Source organism: Pseudorca crassidens, chromosome 11 (assembly GCF_039906515.1).
Source record: "Pseudorca crassidens isolate mPseCra1 chromosome 11, mPseCra1.hap1, whole genome shotgun sequence".
Taxonomy (NCBI): Eukaryota; Metazoa; Chordata; class Mammalia; order Artiodactyla; family Delphinidae; genus Pseudorca; species Pseudorca crassidens.
In genome coordinates, this window is record NC_090306.1 from 67,521,368 (window position 1) to 67,535,405 (window position 14,038).

At 36.6% G+C, this 14,038-nt stretch overlaps 1 protein-coding gene across 5 annotated transcripts in view; it reads right to left on the reverse strand.

The window, feature by feature from the left end:
- Nucleotides 1-14,038, reverse strand: part of PAWR (pro-apoptotic WT1 regulator) — a 109,072-nt gene that overhangs the window by 39,505 nt on the left and 55,529 nt on the right. The gene's annotated exons all lie outside the window — the stretch shown is intronic.

The following is a 14,038-nucleotide window of genomic DNA, read 5'->3' on the forward strand; positions in this document are numbered from 1 at the left end:
AATTGCAGATATTAAAAAAAGAAGAATCTCAGATGATGGGAAGAACATATGGAAAAGCTTACATGAAAGGGTGCTGTTTAAAAAACCGAATCACCACCTGTGTTATCTACCCAGACTTTTTACATTAATAAAAAAAAAACAAAACCAACAACCCATAAACAGAAACTAAACTCTGTCCATTACACCCACTGTGAAATAGGTCATCTGTTCCTTGTAACTGAACACATTCTTAACCAATATACTGCCTGTGTGTGTTTTGTAAGAGACAAAAAATAAATAATATCTCTGCAGGCACTTTGTAAACACTAAGACACTGACCAAAGCACAGAATAGCAGGAAAGACAACAGTATTTACAAATTGTGCAAAGAGAAAAGAAAGGCTGAAGCCACTGTGCAAACCAAGAAGGATCCCTGGAGCATCTGAAATAGGAGAACACAGAAAATAAGCAGCACATTCAAAGACACAAGGTCCATAGCGGGGGGTATGGAAGAAAGCATCTGTTTGACATGGAGTCTTAAATCAGGATGATGTGGAGGGAAAGCTGGGGGACAGAATGGAAGGGATGAATTAAAGAAACAAGTAGGCTGAGATTCCAGAGAATGTTTAGGGTCTCTCCTGTAATGCAACTAACTATGTGTACAGGTGTCACCTGGCCCTCTTCTCACCCTGTGGGAACTGGGGCTTAGGTAACTGGTACAAGAAAAATGATAACACTGTGGCTACTGCTATTGCTGTGAGGAACAAACTGTTCTTGACTCCCAGGAGACTAGTGTCTTCTGCCAGGATCCATGAAACCAGAGCAGGCTAACTCGTTAGCTTGTAAGCAGGGTAAGATCTCAGATCCTTCAAAGTCCTTGACAGAGGTGAGTATTGGAAAGGCATATGCTCTGATCACAAAGAAATACAGATAATAAATAGCCTAAGAAGTCTAGACTTTTCATTACATAACACTGAAACATGTTACGGTGCTACAATTCCCTGGAATATAAGTAAAACATGATCAAAACTGATTTGGGGAAAGGAACCTGTATACAGCAATTCAGAGTTCTGATTAACAGGGACCAAAAGTGGAGACTAAACAACATAGTAGGCAATGGGATCCTATGAAAAATGATATATCTGGGAATTCCCTGGCAGTCCAGTGGTTAGGACTCAGCACTTTCGCTGCCGGGGCCTGGGTTTGATCCTTGGTCGGGGAACTAAGATCCCTCAAGCCTCTCAGCATGCCCCCCCCCCCAAAAAAAGATGTATCTTAGGTGGAAACAGAGTCAATAAAAGGAATCTAGTAAAGGGTACCAAAGTTTAAGAAATTAGTCCTGATTAGAAAACGAATCTCTCTTAGGACTTTTAAAAAGACTTTCTCAAACCAATAGACAGTATCATGTTTTATGCCAAAATATCAACAAAATTTAAATGCAAAGCCAGACTTAAGACACTGATGTCCACTATCAACAGGGTGGTTACCATCACTCTGGAAGTACTATTTGGTAAAACTAGGGAAGAAGAATAAGAGATTTCAGCATCAGAAAGGCAAATTTTCATCATTTCAAATGATACAAATTTGTCAGAAATATTTTAGAATTACTACAGTTCCTTAAGATGGTTTTTCATTAAGCACACAGAAATAAATAGCTTCTCAGAGTAACATCAATAGCTAGTTAGATTATATAATTTTAAGAGTAACCATAAAAATAAACTAAAAAAACTTTATGAAAAAACTATAAAACTTTACTGAGTGGTATAAATTAAGATCTCTTCTTAAGAAAAAAAAACTAATACTGAAGATGTCAATATCTGTAAATCAATTCATAAGTTGAATTTATTTGGAAAGTAAGGGTGGATCATCTGGATGCATAATTACGTAAGACACCCAGAAAAATTACTTCTTAAAGAGAGTTATGACAGAACACTCACTCTAACTAACATTAAAATGTATAAAACCACAACACCGAAAACTATGTGATAAAGATACTAGAACGGAAAAGAGAGTGGAGTACAGAAATTCTTCAATACATAGTACTGAGACAAGAGTCAGCAAGACTCTAAGACCTAGAAAGAATAAAAAGTGGTCTCATCTAGCCTTCTATTCTGTGAAAGCAATCATTCTCTGGTACCTGGGCTGTAAAAATCCCTGACCGTAGGATCAAATGTCAGTAGCATGAATTCTTAAATCATAGAGTAATATAGACTCACCAGCATTAAAAGAAAGCAGAAAAAATAAACTTCAGTAAACGTTTGCTAAATGAACCAAGATGAGACAAATTAGGGAAATGGACTGTTGCATACCAAGTTAAAATTCTGAATGTTCTTTTTCTTGGCAACACTCTTACACCCACTGACCTGGGAACCTATTTATCACACATACTATCTCTGTGGAGAGTGTGTACATCTTACTTTCCAGGAAGCTTTTAGAATAGGAATTACTTGATGAATCACAATTTCCCTCCAAAGTTCTTCTAGAAACCAGTATAGTTCTTTTAGCAACAAGCATCTTACAAATTCCTTAAACTATCTTACTTAACGGGGGATAACTACACCTGGAGGAACCATTTGGTAGAAATGGTGAGAAATAAGAAAAGACTGAAAGCAAAAAGGAACTGAGTTAATTGACAAAGGTGGGTAAAGACATCTCCTATTCTACTTCTTGTAAAGATTAATAATTTTCTAAGCACAGAAGCTGGCTGGTATCCTCAAGGGAGAGAGAGAGTTGGTCTTTAAATAAGTACTAGCAAAAATAAAACCAAAAAGAACCCTAAATATTTTTTAAAGCTTCTTTCTATGAATTATAAGCTTTTTATCTGGGAGGGGAAAAGATGAGAAGAAAATAGCTACTGATTTTATAGTATACTTACAACAGTAATGTGGGACTGAATCTCCTACCTCTCTTCTCAGCTCTCATTTATAGATAAATGTAATAAACATGTAAAAGTTATTCTCTCCTTTCACACAGATTAGAGAGGAAGTTGCATGGGAACTGAGTTAACAATTATTTGAAACAAACCAAAAAGTCAGATTTTATGAAATGATAATAATAAGCATCACTAATTCTCATCAAGCTCTTTGCTCTTCCCAAAGGTACATTTAGAGTGTTAATATTTTAGCAAATAAAACCTCAGAACAAAAAAGGAAATGTATGATTTTCATTGCTAATAACAAAGTATCAACACTGGAAAAAAAAAAGAAGCTACTTTGAATAATTTTTTATAACATGTAAGATTATTGCTCAGATCTGACAAAGTAACCAAATAAAAAGAAAATGGATTTTTTGTTAAGTCCTATTAGTTAGGATTCAAAAAACTGTACTTCATAGGAGCACAACAGAAAGTTCAGAAATAGATCTAAATAGACAAATTGTGTTTACAATAAAGTAGAAACTCTTACTGGTGGGAAAGAATGGGCTTTTTTTAAAACACATGGTTTGGGGATAACTGGATAACTATGTATTTTTTAATGTGAAATTGGATTTATTCCACATACTAGGATAAATTCCAGTACATCATTAAAAATGAGCAAGGGCTTCCCTGGTGGCGCAGTGGTTGAGAATCCGCCTGACGATGCAGGGGACACGGGTTCGTGCCTGGTCCGGGAAGATCTCACATGCCGCGGAGCGGCTGGGCCCCTGAGCCCAGCGGCCATGCTGGGCCTGTGCGTCCGGAGCCTGTGCTCCTCAACAGGAGAGTCCGCAACAGTGAGAGGCCCGCGTACCACAAAAAAAAAAAAAAAAAAAAAGAGCAAAAATTTGAACACTCTGCCGAAGAAAATATAGGGGTGACAAATAAATACATGAAAAAAAGGCTCAATATCAGTACTTATTAGGGAAATGCAAATGAAAACCACAATGGGCTATCACTACATACCTACTGGAATAATAAAATTAAATATCGACTAAAATTAAAGTGTTAATGAGGATTTGAAACAACCGAATGTCTCCTATATTGCTGGTAGGAACTGACAGTGGCGTAGTCATACAGGGAAACGCTTGGCAGTTTCTTATAAATTTAAATATATGCTTACCATATGACCCAACAATTCTACTCCTAGTTAGTTACGAAGAGAAATGAAAACATATTCACTCAAACCTTACACAAAAACTTGAACAAAAAAAAAATAAGGGCTTCCCTGGTGGTGCAGTGGTTGAGAGTCCGCCTGCCGATGCAGGGGACACGGGTTCGTGCCCCGGTCTGGGAAGATCCCACATGCCACGGAGCGGCTAGGCCTGTGAGCCACGGCCACTGAGCCTGCGCGTCCAGAGCCTGTGCTCCGCAACGGGAGAGGCCACAGCAGTGAGAGGCCCGCGTACCGCAAAAAAGAAATAAAATAAAAAATAAAATAAAATAAAAATCAGTTTTCATAATAGCCAAAAACTGGAAATAGTCCAAATGCACATCAACTGGTGAACAGATAACCAAGAGTAGTACAGCCATGCAACAGAATATACTCAGTAACAAAAGAATTATGCTAAGACACCAGGAAATGAAGACTATATGCTGTGTGATTCAATTTCTGTAAAATTCTAGAGAAAGCAAAGTCATAGTAACAGAAAGCAGATCAGTGGTTGTCAGAAGCTGTGCCTGAGGGGAGCGGGCTGACTAGAAAAGGGCAGAATGAATGACGGAAGTGTTCTACATCCTGATTCTCATGGTGGTTTGCCCAGTTGTGCATATTTGTCAAAATTCATCAAATCACACTCTTAAGACAGTAGCATATTATTATATGTAAAAGACACCTTAATAAATATGACTTAACAAAGAAAGAAATATCGTGGAGGTACTGAACAAATAAAATGAGTTTAAAAAAAAACTGAACCTAAATCTGATTAAGACTCTAGATCCAACTACCAACTAAAGGAAATCGAGGGAATAGAACAGTATATTAGACAACACCATGGAGATGCAATCATGAAAATCCAGATTGTGGGGATATAGAAGACCACAGAGCAAACAGTCATCTGGGGCTACATAAGGTTTGTTGCTTTAAAAAAAAAAAAAACACTTTAAAAACCATTCTCAGCTCTCCATCATATAGAAATAAGCCTCTGCTGATCCCTGTTATAACTATAAAATACAAATGGCCAGTTCTTACAACTAATAAATTGTAAGAAAGGGAGAGAGAGGGAAAAGGAGAAGAGAGCCACAAATTTGAAACTCAAAGGACATATGAATGAATATCAATATATTGACCTCATTTGCATCCTTACTCAAAGAAACTATTTTTTTTTCAAAGAAACTATTTTTAAAATAATCATTTAAGAGACAGTTCGAACAATGATGAAATCTGAAATTAAGTCTAAGGAGTTTCATGAGATTAAGGAACTATATTTAAGGTTTGACAGTGATATTGTTCTTTTGTTTTAAAAAGATTCCTTATATTTTAGAGACATGCTGAAATCTTTAAGAATAAAATAATAAGTCATCTGAGATTTGCTTGAAAATAACATAGGGATAGAACGGGTAGTGCGTGGTGGTATAGGTAAGACAAAACTGGTCAGGAGTTGATCACTGTTGAAGCTGAAGGATGTGGACATGGCGGACTTCACTGCACCATTCTCATGACTTTTATATTTGACCAAAATTCTCACAATAAAGTTCTAAAAGTAGCAATAAAATTTGACTGTGCACTGACTAAGTAACTAGAACTAGGTAAGTATCTTTCCTATGAAGCATAACATTTCTGCCTCTAGAGAACAAAATGGTGGAATATTATTTGAAAACTGTTTTCAAAGAAATGGAAATGTTTGCAATTTAATGTAGAGTGGGGAAAAATACTATGATGAATGATAAAAAGAAAAATATACATTATCTCTAGATTTTCTTTTTTTAAATTTATAACTGTCTATAAGTTATATTTTAGATTAAAAAATATAAGAACTCAGATTTTGGAATCAGAGAGACCTAGATTCAAATCCCACGTTGGTGAATTAAAATAGTAATAGCATCTACTAGTAACTGAATATTTTCTAGGTGTGTAGAGAGCACTGTTAAGCTCTAATATCTAGTATTTCAAATACAGGTAATTTTCACAAAAACCTTAGGAGGTGGGTACTACTTTATATAAGAGGGATGTGAGGATTAGAATTAAGTAACAGGACACAAAGTTGTTGAGGGGTACCGTGAGAACTCCAACCCAAGCAGCCTAACTACAAACCTCAACCTCAATTTTCCAACTACCAGTTGTAACCTATTCATCTGTCACGAAATCCATTTAGTGCTCTGCAACCCAGAGTTTATTTGAAGAAAAAGAAAAGGAACAGAACAGAAAATATCAGTGAGCACTTTTCTGTGAAACTTTGGTTTCACGTTATCTCGTGAGGGTCCTGGATCACTTTGCAGAACACAGAATTACTGGAAGTTACAGGAAAAAAAAGAGTGCTTATGAGTTGACTATTGTTGTAGCTGGATGACAGTTATATAAGGGGGGTTCATTTACTCTGTATTAGCTCTGTGTATGTTACCTTTTTTTTCCCCCATTTTTAAAGGGACTTTTAGGTTCTACCAGGTCTCACTTCCATGTTTATTTCAGTCACTGACAGCAGACCAAACTTCCCCAGGTCTCACCCATTCACTTGTACAGACTCTCATTTCCATACCACTCTGTACGGTCCCCTAATCTGACCCAATCCTGTGTCCTTCCTCTCCCTTCCAAATCATTCCTCTGTGCGCCCTCTGGAATTCCTGCTGATTAACATTTTGCTTTCCTCAGCTACAGGATGAAACCTAGTTGGCTCCCTGAAAAAGCCCTTTCCCCTGTAGCTCAGTCAACTGGAAGCTATTTGTTTTTGAAGTTCTTTCATACCTTTGGGCCTGGTGGTAGGATTAGTGTATTCTCTGACTACCTCTCTGGAGCAAGTATCTCCTTTGGCCACAATGCTCTAGGCCAATGATTCTTATTCAGTCAATACCACTCCCTACAAGGCATGGAATTTTGTGGTGGCATTTTTGGTCATATTGATGACTAAGAAATATTACTTGTTTATGGATTGGAAGCATGAAATGGATATCTTGCATTTGAAAAATTAGTCCCTCTAAGATAGAACTGACCCACGTCCCATCCAAATGTAAAATGTAATACCAAAAAGTCATGCGGTGAAAAATCTATTTATAATTATCTGAGCCTAAACATATTTTACGGGGTGGTGGTGCGGGGGGGAGGGGGGATGGGGGAGTGGAGGTTCCAGAGTTTTAAAATACATACAGATTTTTCCAGGAAGACAACTACCCTTTAAATCCAGAGAACATGATATTTCATTTGTTAGTACCCTTATTTTTTTAAAGTTGCTCAACATTTTGGAAAAGGTCGCTGACAGCAAAACTATTTGTGGTATTTGACTCACTAATAAAGCACACTTTTATCAGTCCAAAAAAAGGTTTTTAATAATCAACATTTTATAAGTTCATAGACTAAAATAACTAAACAGGATCCATTTCATGGTAGCTTTTCCCTATTAATTTGAAAAAGCAGAACTCCACAAAATTCAGGAATCCAGAAAAAGCAACCAACATACCATTTGCCTACTTTAAACACAACTTGTATTAACATTTTTAAATGCTTCTAATATATGGAGAAGAGCATATTCAATAGAACTTTTTACTTAATAAGAATTCTTCGACAGTAAGTAAGCCTCAACAATCACTCATAACTATTATTTATCTGAAACTATGCACACACAACTAAAGAAAATACAATTTTAAAAAATATTTCAAATGCATTAAACATTGTTAAAAATAATTTTTAATAAAATAAATGCTGAAGCCAAGTTTTGACACTTTCATAACTAGAATAAATTGTGTGGTATACTATCTAGTTCTTGGAAGAGCTCAGCTAGAGATTGCTTCACATTCCTTTTTCTTTTTTCACATTTGTTCCCTTTCATAAGTGAGGAGTCTTACAAATGAATTAAACAATTCATTCATCTCCAAACACTATTAACAATAGTTCTTAAAATCCATTCAAAAATACTAGTCCCCTTAATTTTCAGAATCCCTCCCCAAAAGTGTAATATCATGTTCTTCTTCCCAAATGCCTGTCTCTGTAACCTATGAACACCTGATCTTAATATAAGGAATCCACACAAATTCCTTAGGTGTTTCAGTTTTTCAGTAAATTTTTGCAAAGTATAATTACTTCTCTATAAAACTCTAACACTAGGGAATAGCACAATATTTTCAACATATGAATCAGAATGAGGAACAGAATTACAATAGAACTAAACAGCCAAGTAAGTTTAATTGTATTTATGTACAATAAATCATATAAATGTGGCTCTAAAAGCATGCTGATTTCCCTTTGCATTTTAAGCAATCTTAGCAAGGCTTTTAGGGAAGAGAAAAAAAACTATACAGCTCCAGGAGAGGGAAAAAAAGTCTGTATTCGGGATCACACAGTTACAAACCATGAATGTGGATAAGTGCCTGTACTTTCCAAAACGAAAAGTTACTGTGTCCGTGAAAGGTATTAGGGGAGCTAAGCTAGATTCCACTCCTTTTCTTCAGAGAGACCATGCCATCCTATCAGTACTACTGCTGCTTCATCTGCCTCCCACTCTGGTAACACCCCTTTTCATCCTCCATTAGTCCTTTATCTAGCATATACCACTCTGTCATCATTCAACCTCTGCCAAGCTATTCCTTCCCTTCCCTCCCTGTTCCTAAGCCAAGAGGTTTCTTTTGAAATGGTTAAACAAAAGGAACTTTACAACATTAACAAAAAGAAGAGTAAGATCAAATTAATAAGCATCTTTATGTGAAAAGAACTGAGCAAAATAAACAAATGACTGCTCTCCTCTCATTAGATAGCTGAAAAAGCCACATATATAACACAATGCTTAAAAACTGCCACACACACACAGCCTTAAGCTAGAAAGTTTGGAAACTAAGTGGGATAAATTATAATGTATGGGGCTTCCCTGGTGGCGCAGTGGTTAAGAATCTGCCTGCCAATGCACGGGACAAGGGTTCGAGCCCTGGTCCGGGAAGATCCCACATGCCACGGAGCAACTAAGCCCGTGCGCCACAACTACTGAAGCCTGCACTCCAGAGACCGTGCTCCGCATCGAGAAGCCAACGCAATGAGAAGCCCGTGCACCACAACAAAGAGTAGCCCCCACTCTCAGCAACTATAGAAAACCCGCCTGCAGCAGCAAAGACCCAATGCAGCCAAAAATTAAATAATAAATAAATAATTTTTAAAATAAAATAGAATGTATGAATTTTTCAGACTAATTATTAAACATCCTGATTAACTTTGTAAATTAACAATGAATTTCATCTATCATACTGAATTAGGCTTTCTAACAACTTGCTAATATATTGATACTAATATAAGTACTTTGATTTCATGGATTTAAAAGCTGAGTTTGCACGAAGGTTAGCATTTTAGACAAAAATGAAATCTTATCTGTAAAGAATCTGAAAATATAACACTCCAAAAAAACAGGAAATGAAAACAGAATTTCATCCTTCCATAATTTTAAAGTACCTTCCCCACCTTAAATTCTACACCAATACTATCAGATATGACTCAGCCATGGACAAACCAACCTCGTGCTGGGATCCCATCAGATCTCAGGGCTAAGCAGTGTCAAGTTCTCTAAAGAGCAACAATATTCATGATTAGAGAGGCAGGCAGCATTCTCACTTTCAGCAATCTCAACAACAACAATAACTTAAAAACTGCAGTTGGGTACTTTTTATTTAAACAGAAAATGAGATTTTCCTAATTACAAAATTAATGTACATTACAAGAAAACTTTTAAAATACAGAAAAGAAGAAATTAAAAATCATCCTTTATCTTAAAATAAACAACTGTCATCACTTTGGTACAAATCATTCTAGTACAACTTTTTCTTTCTTTTTTTTTAAATCCATATAATTGTAGGCATCCTGTTTTGAGATCTATTTACATGGCCTCTTCATTTTCAACAAAAATTTTAGTAGTTGCATAGTATGATACTAGATTTGTTTAATCAGATCTGTGTTGTAGGACATATAAGCTAAATAGCCTTTCATATAAATTTGTGTGCCTATCTCTAATTTTTATGGCTCTATAAACATGCTGCCAAATTTTCCTCCAAGAAGGTTAATGTTGTCTCACCCTTATTACTGTTTTAACCCTCTCCGAACATGTTAGGCAAATAATGGTTTCACTGAATCCTAGGTGAGCAGGATGAACTTGTGCTCTCTTTTTATTGGCTTTATGTATTTCTTTATGTATCTTCACTTTCTTCACTGATATCCTCTCTCAATTTTTATACTGGTTTATTCATTTCCTTAGTATGTCCAAAAGCTCTTCATATAGTAAGATGGTAACCTTTATCGTCAATTTTTTTTTCTAGCTCACCTTTTAATTCTGTTTAAGTTTTCCTTCTGAGATTTACTCCCTGTGGTTTTATGTTAAGAAAATGTTTTTCTTACTTTAAGATCTAATAAACAAGGACTTCCCTGGTGGCCCAGCAGTTAAGACTCTGCACTTCCATTGCAGGAGGCGCACGTTCGATCCCTGGTGGGGAAACTAAGATCCCACATGCCGCTCGGTGCAGCCAAACAAAAAAGTCCATGAATTCCAAAGTTCATGAATTCTGGAATTTGTGGATATTCCTATTTTTAAAAAATCTAATAAACACACATACTTTCTAACTTTTACCATCTCACTTTTTTAAACTTTTTAACTCATCTCATATTTAATTTCTTGTATAGGGAGTGAGTTTGGAATCTAATGATTTTTTTAGGGTAAGCCATTGTTCTAGCCACAGAAATGGACTAACCCAGAACTGCAACACTGGCGGGAGGCTGTATGAGTAACAGCCCTGGGAGGAGCTCAGCAACCCCTCCAGGTTCACACCTAGGGGCTCTTAAGCAACCCCTATCTCCTCACCACTGATTCAAAATGCCATCTTTATATTTTTATATATGGCTATGTTTTAGCTTTCTATTCTGTTCCATTGATCTATTTACGTTAATGCTCAAATCATATTATTTTTATCATTAAAAGTTAATAGTATCTAGTAGTATCTAACAGTTTCCTTGATTATTATTCATTATTCAACTCTCTTGGCTATTCCCAGATGACAAATTCTCCTGGTACAATGGAATAATTATTTCAGTACATTTGAAATAATGTATAAATTATTTGGAGAAGACTACCGACAACATTAATTAGCTGTGTGATCTTGTAAAATGGGAACAGCAGTACCCACATAACAAGTTTGTGCAATAAGTTAGAACTAAGGAAATGAAAGTAGATATGAACTGTGGACAGACATAGCAAACAGCAGTGGAATCTGAACGGACTGAGAGAGTCCAAGCAGTAAGCAGCAGTAACAAGATGACTCTTAGTTTTCTAGTTCATGGTATCATTCTTGCACGCAGATAATTTAGAGAGGAGAAACAATGAGGTCTTTGGTGTTGAGTATTTGGAATACTTGTGTGATATAAACAAATAATTCAAGGAAAGGAAGGACCAAGGTAGAGATCAAAGGCTAAACCTTTTCTAGTAAAACTCTCAAGATGGCTCTAAATGTAGGTAAATTGGACGACACAGGCAAACAAAAATTGAGAGAGCTCTGACAGAGGGTTCTCGAACTTCTCTGAGAAGTAACTGTGCTTTTTTGCTGACAAACATGGGTAAAAGTTTAGGATAAGGTAGTGGGGTGTAGGTTGATTAAAAGTTTAGAATACATATTTGTAGGAAATATGAAACTGAGTGAAAATAAAAGTATGTAAAGGATTTCCAGACAAGTGCTGAGGGTCCAGCTCAGAAGGAAAACCCTAAGACTTCAAAATGGCACCCATCTCTAATATCAGCTGTTATTAATTTAAAGCTCATTACTGCTGTGAGTCCAACTCTAGTAGAGAAACTTATTTATAAATATTTTCAGCAAGTTGTCTAATTATTTTTGGAATGAGTAAGGAGGAGGGTCTCCCCATATCCCTAACTGTTCAAACAGGTAACTCAGAAGCAAGTCTTGACCAGCGAGATATTAATTGTGCGATTATACTTAAACATAAAAACTTTGTTAGGGCTTCCCTGGTGGCGCAGTGGTTGAGCGTCCGCCTGTCGATGCAGGGGACACGGGTTCGTGCCCCGGTCCGGGAAGATCCCACATGCCGCGGAGCGGCTGGGCCAGTGAGCCATGGCCGCTGAGCCTGCGCGTCCGGAGCCTGTGCTCCGCAACGGGAGAGACCACAACAGTGAGAGGCCCGCGTACCGCAAAACAAACAAAAAAAACTTTGTTAATATCACTTTCCATCAATATCTGACTTTCCCCCACTAGACTCCAGAACCACACTGATTTTAGATGAAAACTCTTTCTATGGTTTTATATTATACTTTCTTTTATTATCTACAACCCAGGTCTCAACCTAATTATATTTGTTTTAATGCTTAGCAATCCCAAGTACTAGGCTTGGGTATTTACAACATAAAATTTCCTCAACATGAGTCACACAAACAATGCTAAGGAAACAAACTAGGCACTAGTGTAAGGAAAGAGACTATCTTCAGAACGAACTACCAAAAGAGACAAATGTGTAAAATATATTCTATCTTAGATGTATCAATGATGGCTCTTAAATAAGCATAGTGCTGAGGTTGGAAAAATAAACATCACACTCCTAAGCTTAACGGCTCACAAATTATTGATTATACTCCTAGAGACTCAATGAGTAATCGAAGAAAACAACCCAAAATACCTATATTTAGCTTTCAACCATTATCAGATTTAAACAATCCAGTATTCACAGCCTTTCTTCAACTACATCCAATGATGCAAATCTAATCCCATGATTGTTATTCTTCAACTTCCTAGATGTCTGGGCAATATATGTAACTGCTCTATGCTTCAGGTTTTTTTTAAAATCCGTAAAATGGGGATGACAGCAATAATTATGTCCCATAAAATTTTAAGGATTAAAGGAAATCATGTATGCAAAAAGCTAAGAACAGTGATGCACACAGCAACTTAGTAAATGTTTTATTATCATCATTATAACTCCCATCAATGAACACTCAGATGTACAAGTAAACATGATAATAATAACACCAGCTAACTTTTACCAGACACAATGTACTAGGCATTATTCTAATACTTTATTTGGATCATTTCATTTAATCCTCACAGGTAGGTACTAGTATAGATTCCTTTGGTCAATGCTGTTTCAACTGGAATTGCTTTCTCCTTACTCCTCTGTGCTAATCCAACCACAAGTATCCAATTCTTCCACTGAGTAGGCACTTTGTATTTACTGAATATTTATTTATTGAATGAAACCTTGTCTGATTATTCCAAATGTAAAAAATCAGATTATAAATTCTCCATTTCTTAATTTTTAACTCATTCCAGTTCTTGATTACATATTATATAGCACTGGTCCCTTTTCTTTCGTTTCTTTCTTTCTTTTCCTTCCTTCCTTCCTTTATGGCTGCGTTGGGTCTTTGTTGCTGCTTGCAGGCTTTCTCTAGTTGCAGCGAGCAGGGGCTATTCTTCGTTGTGGTGCATGGGCTTCTCCTTGCGGTGGCTTCTCTTCTTGTGGAGCACAGGCTCTAGGCACGTGGGCTCAGTAGTTGTGGTGCACAGGCTTAGTTGCTCCGTGGCATGTGGGATCTTCCCGGACCAAGGCTCCAACCCATGCCCCCTGCATTGGCAGGCTGATTCTTAACCACTGCGCCACCAGGGAAGTCCCTGGTCCCTTCTTTTACGTTGCAAATTCTACCTACTTAATTAGGTTTCAAGGTTCCCAAAGGCAGAAACCTCATCCAGTATTATTTCTGGATCCTTCAGTTTCTTGTCAGTAACACCTACACAACGGGAACTTAATAAACAAATGCAAATTCCCTAATTTAATATTTCCTGACTGTCCTATATAAATTTTAAATAATTTTAACAGCATATTTATTCACTTTTATTCAAAAACATTCCTTCTGCTTAAAAAATACAGTTTGAAAAATCCTCATGTACACAGAAATAATATCTGGTAACTACCTCCCATTTTATCCCAGTCAATTTCATTATAGATTCTAACGAGAAATACAGGATTTTCAAG